Source organism: Hirundo rustica, chromosome 1 (assembly GCF_015227805.2).
Source record: "Hirundo rustica isolate bHirRus1 chromosome 1, bHirRus1.pri.v3, whole genome shotgun sequence".
Taxonomy (NCBI): Eukaryota; Metazoa; Chordata; class Aves; order Passeriformes; family Hirundinidae; genus Hirundo; species Hirundo rustica.
Window position 1 is genome coordinate 81,987,405 of NC_053450.1, and position 14,637 is coordinate 82,002,041.

Below are 14,637 nucleotides of genomic sequence, written 5' to 3' on the forward strand. Positions count from 1 at the left end.
ATTTCTGTCTTGTAAAAAACATTTTCTTAATATTAGCAACACATGACTATCTACCATCATTTGCCTCAGTAGGTTTCACATTTCTCCCAGTTTGGGTTTTTGGGTTTTTTTTTTTTCATTTTGTGAATAGCTTATTCCTCAGAAAAAAACATACCTGAAAAGCCTTGAACAGCATAACTATACTTTTTCCTTCCACTTAAAGAAGTTTGCCACTTATATCTTAATCTTTTGTCCCTGTGTATGTTATAAAAGGAGTGGCTTAGTAGGCTGCAGGTCATTTATCTATCTCAGGTCTTGCAAATTTTCAGCCCCATTAGTTTCTTCTGCCTATTCAAGCTTTCTGAGATTTGCACATTGATTTCAAAATATTCTTTTTTTTTCTTTTTTTAGATTCTGACCCCTTAGTTAGAGTTCACTTAAGCTTCTAAAAGAACTGAATATCCTTTTATTAATGATTTTAAAGCATATTTTCTGCAGCTAAATTGCAAGAGCCAGAATCCTTCAATCATTTCATCTTGGGGGGGGAAAAAAAAAAAAAAAAACCACCAAAAAAACACCCACAGTAAACCTATATGAGACACGTGATGTATTTATTATTTTGCTAATTGGTTTGTATCAAGTCTTCAATCATGATATCCATCGCCATTACACTGCAGAAGTCCATTTACCATGTCTACTAATATGAGCTGCAGGTCTAGCCCCTTGATAAAGTAATATAATTTATTTTTCTGGCTGAATTGATGTTTCTAAAGACAATTTTTGAAGAAACAGTTTAACGTGGCCAAATATTCTGAAACATTATTGGCTCTAATTCAGTTACTATTTTCTTATTACTAAGTAAAAATATTTTTGTATTTAAAAGTTGCATTAGTTTGGAATTTCAAAAGCAAGATTAATGGAGCATCCTCACAAAACTTGGTTTGGATTAAGTATTTTGCTCATTAGAAGAAATTTGGAAAACTAGCCACCTTTTTTTTTTTTTTTTCTAGGCAATATATTAAATAGAATATTCACCACTTCTTAATCAACTGGGAATTACTTTGCTTATTCTGGTATAGCACAGAATAGTTTAAAATGGTTTTATTATATTCTTTATTCAATCAAATAACAAAATACACATAAGAAAATAGACAATTTACAGATTATTTTTGGTCAATATTAAAACCCACACATATATGTGATCTCTAAGAGTTGCCATTATGTACAAAGGAAAGCAAGTTAGAATTTTAGGATAAACAAAAGGAGGGAGTTACCTGCCTCTCATTTCATCTGTACCTTCAATGAAGTGTTGTTGATATCTTTTCCAGGATAAGGCATTCCAGGAAAATCCCAACTGAAATCCTTTACTATTTTAGAGAGAATACTCAGTCCTACTTTAATTTCAACAGAGGAATGACATGACTATGCATTCTTGCAAGGTTCTGGGGTAGAGCTTTGGTCCTCAAGGCCTGTCACAGAGCCTGTAGGCTAAAACTGAGCACAACTGAGTCTTATTTTATTGTAGCTTTCTTTTTTTTTTTTTTTTAACCAAGTCACCATTCTTTGCTATTTTATTGTGTTTTATTTCAAACTCTGTGTTTCTCTATTGAATTATTCTGTAAATAAAATCATATAAAATCCAAACTCTTTGAATTTCAGCTATACTTGAACCTATACCAAACCTTACCAATTCTTCTTTTCTCACCATTCCTATATTTCTTTTCTCCCTTGCATCAAAAGACTGGATATATGTCTCTAGTGGACACGAGTAAATGCTCACAGATTTGACTCTGCAAGATGAAGGCTGAAGAAGAAAGAACTTTATTGTTTACAAAGACCTCACTTTTATAGGTTTTGAAGAATGACCAGGGATTGGAGAGCAAGGCTACCACCTCTCCATCCCACTGGCCAGGCTAGAAGTCCATCAGTTGACTATCATCAGAAAGGAATGTGTAAAAACAAGATGCTTACATCAGAAAGCTGTGGGAAAATTCAGAGTTCTAAATATCGCACAAAAGCTCACGTAAGATAGCAACAGGTATAGTTTAGGTGCGGCCAAAGTGTGATAAGAATCAGACACAGGAGAAACCCAGGACAGCAGCCTATAGTTAGTCTACATTCTTGGTAGTGCCTTGACTGAATGTTGTCTTTCTGAATGTCTTTATTTTTTCCCCATTTGTATGAATATGAGAAGTTCCATTTAGCTTTGATTACTCAGTGTATTGGATGTTCTTCCACCACAGAAAGAGTCTGTTTCCCATTCACTTTATCTCACTCACAGCACACTAAAAAACCACAAAAGCTAAAGCCTCTGACTAGTTTTCTGAACAGCAGCAAGAACTTACAGAGTTCATATCTGGCCAGCACTCTGTTTTCAGTCAGTCAACCTCCAAATGACAAGCTCCTTAATTTCCTTTCTAAACATCCGGAAATAGCTCACTGCAGGACTCCTCTCCTGGCTCCTTCCCTGTTTGCCCCTAACTAAAGATTTGATTCTTTATGCTGAATAGCTCCTCATACTCTGCACTGTCCGTTAATTATCTTTTGATTGACTCCCAGCTCTGCCAGCCACTCTCTCCGTTCACTCTTTCAGAACTTAACTTCAACTCACATCAAATTCTACTTCATTAATGACTATCACTGTCTCACTGCAGAAAGCTTCTCAAAACTTTTGACTTCTCAAACTAGATCATGTGTACCTGTCTCTAATTAATTTCACTCCCATTTGAGAACTTGCCAAGAGGATACAACACATTTCTATGAGTTACTGTGGCCACAAGCCATTATTTCAAATGCAAACAGTAATTTGCTTTACTATAGCCTTTAATTAGTATGCAATTAACCTGGATATGTCATCACTACATAGCTATTATTATTAATTATTCTATGCTAGCCAGGGCAGCTGGTTTTCTCTTATGTTCCCTCAAATACCATTAACAGTAGATTTCCGAGCACTTCAAAAAGGCAGACTGTGCCCAGATTGTTAATGTTCTCTGACCTTTGGGGAAGCCTAATTAGAATAGTTGGAGAAATTCAAATGGAAATAAAGAGCATAGCAATTTATAATTAGGCTTAAGCATTTGGCTCCAGAAAGGGTTTAAAGTAAGTTAGTCTTCCTTGGTGGTTTACCATGCATTTAAGCAAAATGTTCTCTACATTGAAGATAAACCTGTTTGAATATGATATGTAATAAAGAAAATTAGAATTGCCGCCATGAGAAGGCACTCTAACAGCAGATTTTGTATTTTACCAAAGGCTATCCACTTTTTGCCCCTTTTCACATTATTTATCTTAGTTTCAGAGTCAAGGTGTTCGGAAGCAAGAGGAAACCAAAAACACTTCGGTGTTGGACTGATAGCTTGTCTGAGGGAAGGAGGGATTGAGAAAGTTTTTTTTGGATCCATATTTAAATTATGTCAGTAATAGCTAAGTAGGATATAATTACATAGAATACTGAATTTTTAGATTGATCCAGGTGAAGATCTTTGTTCTGAGATTATCGTTACAGAAACTACAAACACTATCACTGCTTCCCTAGAGACATTTAATAGGAAAAAATGACTCACTGACTATTTAGAATAATTTGATAAATTCATAGAAGCATTAAGATTGGAAAACACCTCCAATATCTTTGACTTCAACCTTTGACTGAACACCGCTTTACAACTAAACTAAAGCAAAAAGTGCCATGTCCAGTCATTTCTTGAATTCTAATTGCACCTTTCTCCAGGCAGACTCTTCCAGTGCTGTAGAACCCTTTCAATGAAGAAGTTCTTTCTGAAGTCCAACCAGAACCTTCCCTGGCATGCCTTGTCTGGAAATGTCCCCTGGACATTTCCTCTTGTCTTGTCACTAGCTGCCTGTGAGAAGAAGCTGTATCCACCTGGCTACACCCTCCTTTTGGGCAGTTGTAGACAGTGATAAGGTGCCCCCCTGAGCCTCCTTTTCTCCAGGCTAAGCAAACTCAGCTCCCTCAGATACTCTTCACAGGAGCTTCTGTCTGGACCCTTCCCCAGCTCTGCTGCCCTTCTCTGGAAATGCTCCAGCACCTCACTTCACTGTCCTGAAGTGAGGAGTCCAGAACTGAACACAGGATTCAAGGTGAGGCCTCAACCAGTGCTGAGTACAGGAGAACATTCACTACCCTGGTCCCGCTGGACACAATATTGCTGACACAAACCAGGATTAGACTGGGCTACTTGGCCAACTGGGCACAGCTAGATTATGTTCAGCCAGCTTTTGACCAAGTGTTTTTCTGTTGGGCAGCTTTCCAGCCACTTTATCCCCAACCTGTGACATTGGATGGGGTTGTTGTGACCCAAGTGCAGGATCTGGAAATTCACTTTATTGAACTTAACCCAAGAGGGGAACATTGGCCTTGTCTTATCATTCCAGCCTGTCCAGATCTCTCTGTAGCGCATTCACACCATCCAGCAGATCAACACTCCCACACAACTCGGTGTCATACAAAAATTCGTTATGGGTTCACTTGATATCCTCATCCAACTCCATTTTCTTACACAATATATTATTGAATAACAGGAAAAAAACGGAAAAAAGGAACTAAGATGCAACAGATTACGGTGAGGAGAAAAACCCAATTCTAATATCGTCTCTATCATTGTCATCCACAGGGAGGGATCTGTGGCTCAGAGCTGTAAATTTAAGTGTTTCTAGTCAGAAAAAAACATGTTGAGACTGTGAGAAGACGGCAACACTGTGAACACAGCAGTGTGCAGGGATACGTTGACTTAGCTTTAGGTGTTAGCTCCTGAGTTTAAAGCATTACAGCCGGTTTAGGCTCATGCTGTATCCTCACTTGCTAGTTAAGGCAGGAACAATTAAGCCAGCTCTAACCTCGCTCTGCAGAGAGCCCTACCTCCACCCCACACCACAACATGGATTTGTTCCCTCCCTCCAGGACAGTATTGATTGTTCATCAGTGCCTGACACAGCATTGCCTGAGTGAGGAGGCAGGTTTAGCTGCTGTTAGTTACCATTTCCTGCACACCATTAATTTTTTTCTCATTGGTCATGTCAGCTAACAGTCTGCAGAGGTTCTTTCAGTAGTAACACTTCTTCTCCTTTGTGTAGTCCCCAGCACAGGGCTAAGAATGAAAAAAGAAAATCAGTGCAATCTCAGCAATGTAGCAGTGACTCCTCTCCCCACAATTTGAAGATGGATTAATCCATGTTCTTCTCCTAAATTAATAGAGTAAGAGAGAAAAGCAGATTTTCCGCAAGGACTAGATTGGTTCCAAGCCAAAAACCTCAATATAATATTATATACTGATACTGAAATTTTAATGAAATACATGCCATGAGATGCAGTCATTAAATGATTTCAAAAGAGCTATTACCACCATAGCAGCATTGATGTTTTGCAGATGGGATGTGTCTAATCTCTTAATTGCACCTAGATACAATTGCTTAGGCACTCAGGCATTTTATTAAAAACTTGTAGGCACTATGGAAATTACCTTGTTGGATTATAATTTTTTAACCTGAAGATGTAGACTATTTTTTCTTTAATCAATAGCAAGAAATGAAGGAGTCAGACAATAAACTAGGAAAATGTTCTGTACTGGGTGTTCCTGGAAAGTAGTGTTAATTCATGTCCCTCTTTCTTTTGGCCAAGGGGATTAGTAGCTTAAGATGAGCTTCTCTACTTAATGTAGTTCTGTGGTCATGCACTTCATTTTACCATTTCTATCAACATGAGGATATCGGAAAGGGAGAAAAATAATAAAAATCTTTTTACGGAGCACCATCTTAAGTTCTCAGAACTCCATGCTAAGTAAATACAAGATATTATTTGCAAGCTCTGAAAATGAGGAATTTTGTATGTAAGAAATCTGTGAAAAACTTAACACATTATGATAACCTGTATGTGTCCTGGTTTCTTTTTAGTCCTCGTTATTATATTGACCTATTTTCTAAGGATTTATTACTTCTTTTCAGATAAGTTAATGAAGTATGTGAAAAAAACTGGTTGATACACTATTTTTTCTTTTCTTTTCTTTTCTTTTCTTTTCTTTTCTTTTCTTTTCTTTTCTTTTCTTTTCTTTTCTTTTCTTTTCTTTTCCTTCTTTATTTTCTTTCTTTTCTTTTCTTTTCTTTTCTTTTCTTGTCTTTTCTTTTCTTTTCTTTATTTCTCTTTTCTTTTCTTTTCTTTTCTTTTCTTTTTTCTTTTCCTTTTCTTTTCTTTCTTTTCTTTTCTTTTCTTTTCTTTTTCTTTTCTTTTCTTTTCTTTTTCTTTCTTTTCTTTTCTTTTCTTTTTTTCCTGAAGCATTTCTTTTTACTTGCCTTAGTATTTAAACAAATGTTCCATTCAAAATCTGGAAAAAAAAAATGACAGCAGGGTTTAAGAATGTGCTTTAAAGAGTCAGTCTGCTAGCATGAATAAAAAAAAAAGTTTAAATATTTGGATGAAATGTATTTTTTTACTTCTGGAATACCTTTATCCCAGATTCTACACGGCTTTTAGCAATAATATTCCAAGGTCATGGTCATCCTTCAAGATCTGATTTAATGTTTTTATGGACATTTCTAATAGCATATACCTGAAGAGAAACACTGGCACTTCATGTCAGCATTGAAATTAGAGGATGGTGTATTATTTTGCTCTTGTGATTTATGATAAACCTAGCAACACAGCATTTAACTTAATCTAAATACCTAGAGTGTTGTAAACTCCTCAGAGACAAAAAAAAAAAAAAAAAAAAAAAAAAAAAAAAAACCCACCAAAAGATTCCCCTTTTTTTTGCAGGAAAAAGATAATACAAAAAAAACAAATAAACCCATAATTCTGCATTGATAGGTAATACCACTTTGTATTATCTCAGGAAGAAGTCTTGAAAATCTGTTTACCTGGCAAGTTACAGTTTTGTCTTCTATGAAAGGAGATTGCCTTCCTGATCTGTCTAATGAACTTGTGTTCATAATGACTTAAGGTTCAGAAAAGAGATCATTGTCATTTCATAAAAAATTCTAGAAAGAATGTGGGAGAAGTGACGTCTGGAAAAATGGGCATGCTCAGGTACAAAATAATTTATTTGCTCTGGAGCATGAAGTCTGCTATTACCTGTAAAGCTGGCCACATATTCCCCTTCAAAAAGTCCAATATGGTAAGAGATTTAAGATGCCTCTTGGGAAGTATTTATTTTGAATTTTTAGCTCTACCCTTAAATATTCTTAGCAGTGTAGTTCCATGCAGAATTTGCTGGTACATCTATTAAAAAGTAGTGTTTCTAATCTTAAATTTGAGACAATGCATTTAATCTCTATCCTGGTTAGAGCATGGGTTCTGGACCCAGGAATCACTTCTTAATCTGCTTTCTTTGTTCACAGCATCTTTTTGACAAACATCAATGAAAAAGAATGGTGGGTGAGTGTCATTGAGTAAATTCAGATTAGAAAGGTTTCTTTGGCCTCCTCTCCCATAACTCTGCTAGCATTCCTTGGAAAAGGATTCACTTCCTTAGAATTCCTGTCTCTGAAAAAGTTGATTGTGCTTACTTATTTGAAGAAGTGCATAATTTTTAGATGTGTAGTCAGAATATTAGCTGACAGCATCTATCTACGCAGGCATACAACAGCCAGTATAAATCTAGAAAAACTGCACATGCTCAGTCATTCCCTGATGTATTCCTCATTTATTCAGAATTCTAATGAAGCTTCATCTCTAATCTCAGCATGGAGTGGATCAAATTCTGAGTCCAATATCTATAACAGGTTGGAAAAATATCCTTCAAAGACTAACCCAGGTATAACTCCATTGCCCTCCTTTCACCTAAAATGTTATGCCAGCTACAGAAAATCAATTGTTAAGATACTATTAGCTACTGATTTATGAATCACAGAATCAGTAGTATCATAGGAGTTGTATTTTATAAAAAAAGAGAAAATTAAATTATATTTTCTAAATCTGATTTAAGCATCAATAAAGTGCTTTGTTTCTCTGTTTCCCTCACTGGCTATTATAATTCTAGTTCAACTCTTTACAATTTAGCTACATGAAGATAGTGTACTTTTCTCGATTCAAGCTGCAATAATATTAGTAGCACAGTTGGAAATATTCTTACATAAATATGCATATAGTCCCTTCCTTGCATGTTAGAATAACATCCACGAAAATGGCTACAAGCTTCTGATGTTCTGTTAATTGGAGGCAGAAATGCTATCAAAATTTATTTAAAACATATTTGACTGACAAGTAATATACTCTAAATTACTGGTGATATCTTTGACAGACACATCTAATTACTGCTAATTAGTTTAGAATTAATTATAAAATGACATGTTTACATTGATTAGTATGCATCAAAGTATAAATGGTCATTCTGAGGACATAATTTATAGTTCTACAAAAAGGAAAGCACATAGGCAAATCTGGTATTGAAAAAGAAATATCTGTGAACAGAAGTGTTTCTACACATAATGATACACTCCACATGGCTTGTTGAAATAGGGCAGTATTTGCAAAAAACTAGAAGCCCATAAAAAAAGCAGTACTTTTAGTTCTGCTATAAGACTGAGCAGTTTTGAAGAGTTAGTCATCATAATTAAGACTGCCATATTTTCTTTGAGAAATAGATAAAAAATTTCCTTATTATCCTTTGGGGGGGAAAAAAAAAAAAATCTCAGTTTATCTTGGAAGCTCCTTCCTTCCTTCCTTCCTTCCTTCCTTCCTTCCTTCCTTCCTTCCTTCCTTCCTTCCTTCCTTCCTTCCTTCCTTCCTTCCTCCTGCCTTCACTTCCTTCCTGCCTTCCTTGCATTCCTTCCTTTCCTTCCTTCCTTCCTTTCCTTTCCTCTTTCCTTCCATTCTCTTCCTCCCATTTCTCCCTTCCTTCCTTGATAATAAAAGCTTTCCTTTACATGAGGAAGGCACTCGTTCAGTGAGGGGTAACAATAAGAATACTTGTGTGTAGTTGCATTACACTCAGATTAAATTAAACATATATGAGGCCAGTATGTGCAGCCACGGTGGACAGCTAGTAGAAACACACGGAGGAAACGAATAATCCCCTTATCCTCCTACATTATTTTGTTACATGTTAGCACAAAGAGGTTATTGTCAAGAAACTGAGCTAAAACCCAGCATGCTTCCTGCCTGTGATCTTTGTGTCACATTTCAGGTTAAAGGACTGTGTGATCACTCAGTGCTGTAAGAATTGTTCAAGGTCCTGTTTCTACTTCTTGCATTACAGTAGAGAGTAGAGGAAAAGCCTTGGAACCAGCACATCTGCCTATGGCTGAGTACAAAGGAGTGAATAAATGTTCTTTAATTACAAATGACTGTACTGTGTTATCCCTCAAAGCATATTCCAGAGCTTATCTCAAGTCTCTAAATGAGCATAGACTAATAAATGAGCAGCACATTCTTGAATCCAGTAGAATGTGTCCAGAAGGCTGTTTTTTCCCTGCACTAAAAACATTTGAAATGTATCTATGAGAAATGTATCTTTTGATTTATTGGCATATTAAGAAAACACAGCACAGAATGCCATTTGACAGAGCACAGTGGCACGCAATGACTTGCAATAGGAAAGAAAGCCTGAGACCTCTTTTACTGACAGTGGGGCATCTGGTCAATTCGAAACAAGAAGCTGTTTTTCTTAATAGGGATTGATTGGGTTTGGGTTTGGGGTTTTCAGCAGCTTGCTAAAAATTAAACCTCCCTCATAGAATGAAATGGTTTAAAAAGAAGGAACTGTAAGAAAGAAATCCGTCCCTTGGAACTTTCTTTGCTAAAGGCAGAGCTTCTTGGACAAAATTGTCTACCTTTGTTATTCAGTGAATTTAATGATCTGATGTAGTCATGAGTTTACACTGGGAAGAAGGTGCTGCTTATTAGCAAAAGCACGTGTTATATAGCGTGATCACACAGTTTTGTAGTTTTATAGAGGCTTTTTTCAAACACTGCCTAATGAATGTGTCTAGCCTTAAAATATTCTGTTGTCTGGAGAGCTCTGTAGAATCCTATCAGTTGCATTGCAGCTACACAACAGGTGTATTTGATCTGGGCTTTTTTTATAACTCTAAGAATTATGAAAAAGTAACATGCTGTCTTTCTTTTCAACTAGGCACATCTGGCTGTTATTAGTTAAAGAAAAGTGTCTTGCTTCCTAAGCAGATTTAATACATAACAAACTATCTAAACAGGAACACACACAAAAAATACTCCACCAAAGCAAACAAACAACAACAAAAGCAAACACCTTTTCTAATTCTCATGTATTCTTTAAGATTTTTTTTTTCCAGCTACAAGCAGTTCATGTGTTTGAATACTGCCTAATCATAAATTATATTTAACAGCCTACTTTGTTATGAATTAACATCCAAGTTCATCATGTATCAAAAACATGCTGTTGACAGAGCAAAGAAACAGCAGATCTTCAGCTCACCTCCTTATGAGGTGCTCAGAAGGCACAGTCTAGGACTGAGGACTATCTATCCTGGGACTTAAGGGTTTTTAAACCAAATTTAACTGAAATTATTTGTATAGAATGAACAAAACTATCCTTTAATATAGAGGATGAATAGAAAATTAAAGTTCTACAATATCTATAAACTTATAAATTATAATGTGCCATATTTTTTACACCAGTTTTGCTTTTGAGGTTTCATTTAAAATACAAGGCTGAGCATGGAACAAATAAGTATACATGAATAAAACTGTACCCTTAATCCAGGTTAAAATACGTTCTTTCTGCACTTCAGCCACTGCAGTGCCAGCCAGAAAATGGGAGTCATAGGAAAAAGACTTCAGACAAAACTCAAGCTGACTAGCCTATTTTCATGGAAGAAAGTGTCTTTTTACCTTTCTGAATTACCAATCAAAACTGATTTCATTTGTGAATAATTTTCTAAGATGTAAGGTCACATTACAGAACAGTTTATTCTATCTGCATATAAAGCTTGTAACACCTTCCAAAAAAGGGACCAATCAACCATTAACTTCTCCTCAGAGTATTTTTATTTCTCAAAGTGTTTATTCCTTTACATGCTTTTATTTTTTGTGGGTGTATTTTACTCTCCTGCTGTAAGCATTGCCCCACAGTTGGATACACAAAATTAAATCATTTAATGGATTTGTGGTTCAGTTGATTGAGGTCTCTGGGTCTCTCTGCGCTCCTGGCAGCCATCTTATTTGGTCTGTTACTGTCATTCACTGTCATTTCCACTTGGCTGGCGCCTGTGACAGGTCAGATTACTGGATGTGCTCGAAATATGATATGAAAGAGAGGACTGTGATTCTGATACTGATGGGTAGTGCTCTGCTTGCTACAGCTATCTGAGGAGATCTTCGTAAATGCAGTTTCCTCAGGCTGTTTGGGGAGTCAGTTACAGAACTGATGGTAAATAGAGGGACCATCTGTGTACATTTACTGATAAGCTGATGCTTTCTGAAATGTATTTCCATTACATGAGTATTGTTAAAGGTAGAAGCTGATTTACAGACACAGGATTATTTTAAAATAAGTTACATTTTTAAACATTGGCCAAGCTGAGCACCATTTCATCTATCTTTTATACATTTATTTCTGTTCTGGTCAGCTAAACCATTTCAGGTTTTGGGGTTTTAAATTAATTGTTCAGCCTTTCTCTACTTTCCCTACCTCAAGCACTTGTTTTTCTCGCAAATTAGCTACATAATACTGCAGCAGTTTCAGCAACTGCAGTCAGTGAATTATTGTGACTTTAAATAGATTTATAAAAATAAGATAAAAATATGTTGGTATGCCAATTATAATAGAGAAAGAAATCTAGTTCTGGATGAAACTAGAATTGTAAATAGAATTACGACATCTCAAGGGATCGGTACTAATTTTTTTTTTTTTTTTTTTTTTTTTTTTTTTTTTTTTTTTTTTTTTTTTTTTTTTTTTCCCCCTTCAGGACAACTTAAGAAAAAATATAATAAAAGAGAATATATATTTCTATAAAAAATGTCTGAGTTTCCATGGAATTTTGTAGCTCATTTAGTTCAAAGTGTGAAGCCAAATTTATTGGCAATGCAGCACTAAATGTAAATGTGAAATTCACATTTCACATAAAATGAGAACTAAGATGAAGTAAGCCAATCTGCTTTTGCAATAAGGGTAAAGTTAATGAATAACTCAGTTTGTCACTGTTGTGAGGGAACTAATGTAGATTAAGTAGAATAAACAATGATTAAAATCATGACATATATGTATTAAGAGGTCTTCCACAAATGGAAAAACCTGATTCCCAAATTTTCTATGTTCTCCAGTCCTAGCAGATTTTGTTGTAATCCAGAACTGCTCACTGTCATAATAAAAAATTATGATCTCTGCAGTTTAGTAAGGACGCTTATGGCTGTACACATCTTGCTTTTTCAGGAACTTAGTGTGGATAGTTTTGATCATAAAAGTTTTTACTTGTCCTGTTTACACATCAAAAATGGGTGTGGTTAACAATAAATTACCCTTTCTTTCACATTAACATGGTCATAGGGCTAGAATGATGTCTAAAACCATTTCTGTAGTCTCTTTGCACAACATACAAGACATGAAAATGTCATTCTACAAAATAGCTAAATTTCTTCTGCTGAAGAATTATTTGGGAAAGTAAAATACACTGCAGAGGACATGCAGAGACTTGTTTTCAATCATAAATGGCAAGTTCTTTCTGAGAAATGGCTCAGGGAAACCCAGAGTAATTAATTTCAACACTCAAAATCCTGGAGAAAAATGGGCAGCCTGAAGTGAAGTCTAAGTCTATCAAAAGGCTTCATAAAGAAGTGGAGCCTAAGTCTATCAAAAGGCCTCATCTCTGATAAGGTTTCCTATTGTCTGATGATTTGGGCTCAGAAAAGTAATGAAAGGGCTGTGAAACAAAAATACTTTGATGTAGCTGTTATCTAGCAAGAAAATATGAGAATTATACAGGAATAATAAAATAACTATGAAGAAGGATATTTTGAAAGCATTTGTAAAGACTAACTTGAAAGGAGTGGGGGGGGGGGGGGGGGGGCGGTGTTTGGTTTTGTTTTATGTTTTTTTTTACTTGTATTGACCCAATATGAGGAAGTTTTGAAATACTTCTTATGCATGACATTTCTCATCTTGTGCCCATTACTCTGCATGTTTTTTTTTTTCTTGTCCCAAAAGGCAAGAGCTTCTTTCCTTATTCAGCTCACCTCCTTCCTGGCTGCGTGGGATCGTACTGGGCTCTGGACAATGTGAATGTCTTAATAGATACTTCTGCCTTGGACAAGAGGTGTCAATGCCTACCTCTGAAACTCTATTAATATGTGCCTTCTTTCAGCTGTGATCTAGGAGTGTGAAGAGAATGTAAAGGGGCAAATCTGGTTCCATTGACACACTTATTCCTTGTCCCACTGACCTCTCCTTGCCCATAGAGTCAAAATTCACAGCAACCAACTGATAGACCTTGATGGAAAATCTCTGGTACGTGCCATTCTCTACAATATTCACCAAAGACCCCCAGCTATCTTGCAATTTGCCTCAAAATGCCTACCACAGCCTCTTTGCTTCCCTTAAAAGTAGAGGACTTAGGGAAAGGGAGTATTATGCCTTTACGTGATGGCTTCATCCCTCACAGACCTTTCTACATCTAGCAGGACAAGCAAAACAGCATTTGGGAAGATTCTGGAAGAAGGCAGGAGATGGGATTCCTCGCAGATAAAAATGGAGATAATGCTTCTAGGTATCAGGAATGAATTAATGAATTTTTCAGTGCAAATAGATTTGGGCAGATTACACTGTTATTTGTGTTGTGCTACCTGCCTACATGAAAGTTTTCACAGGCATTTAATGTAATTTAATATGATGGGTTGCAGCCAAAATTCAAATTACAATTGTATCAGCTCCCTTCTTGTCTTACATGATACATCATGTAAGTCTGAAACCACGTGTTAGCATTAATAAACAGCAAATTTATACCAAGAAGACAGTAATTTCATTATTAGTAATCTCTTTGCTAAGGCAGGTAATTCACTTTCCCTTTCTCTACCTTGTATTAAAGTTGAAACAGAATTGTATTTTTACAATTACTGGACTGAGAGAAAATTAATGTCTTCTCTGATGAAAAATTTAAACCCTCTGTTTTTCCTCTTTCAAATCTTGCAAGCATATTCTATCAAATACTTCAAAGAGAGTAATATATATATATATAAAATTAGACAGTTTATGGTGCATGAATGCTCAAAACTTGAAAAAATCTAAGTTATTTATTTAGTTACTTCTTTCGAACAGAATCAAGACTATATACTGCATAATTTATACCTTAGCAGGAAAACACATGTTAAAGGCTTGCTATTTTTTTTTTCTCCTTCAAATGAAATTTTAAATTAAGAATCCTACTGTAAGCTTCACTCTATCTGTGCATGTGTCTTCCAGACCCTCATCCAAAAAGACATTTTTTTAAAAATTGAGTACTCTTTTCTTTCTTTCTTTCTTTCTTTCTTTCTTTCTTTCTTTCTTTCTTTCTTTCTTTCTTTCTTTCTTTCTTTCTTTCTTTCTTTCTTTCTTTCTTTCGTTCTTTCTTTCCTTCTTTCCTTCCTTCTTTCATTCCTTCTTTCCTTCTTTCTTTCCTTCGTTCTTTCATTCCTTATTTCCTTCATTCTTTCCTTCTTTCCTTCTTTCTTCTTTCTTTCCTTCTTTCTTTCTTTCT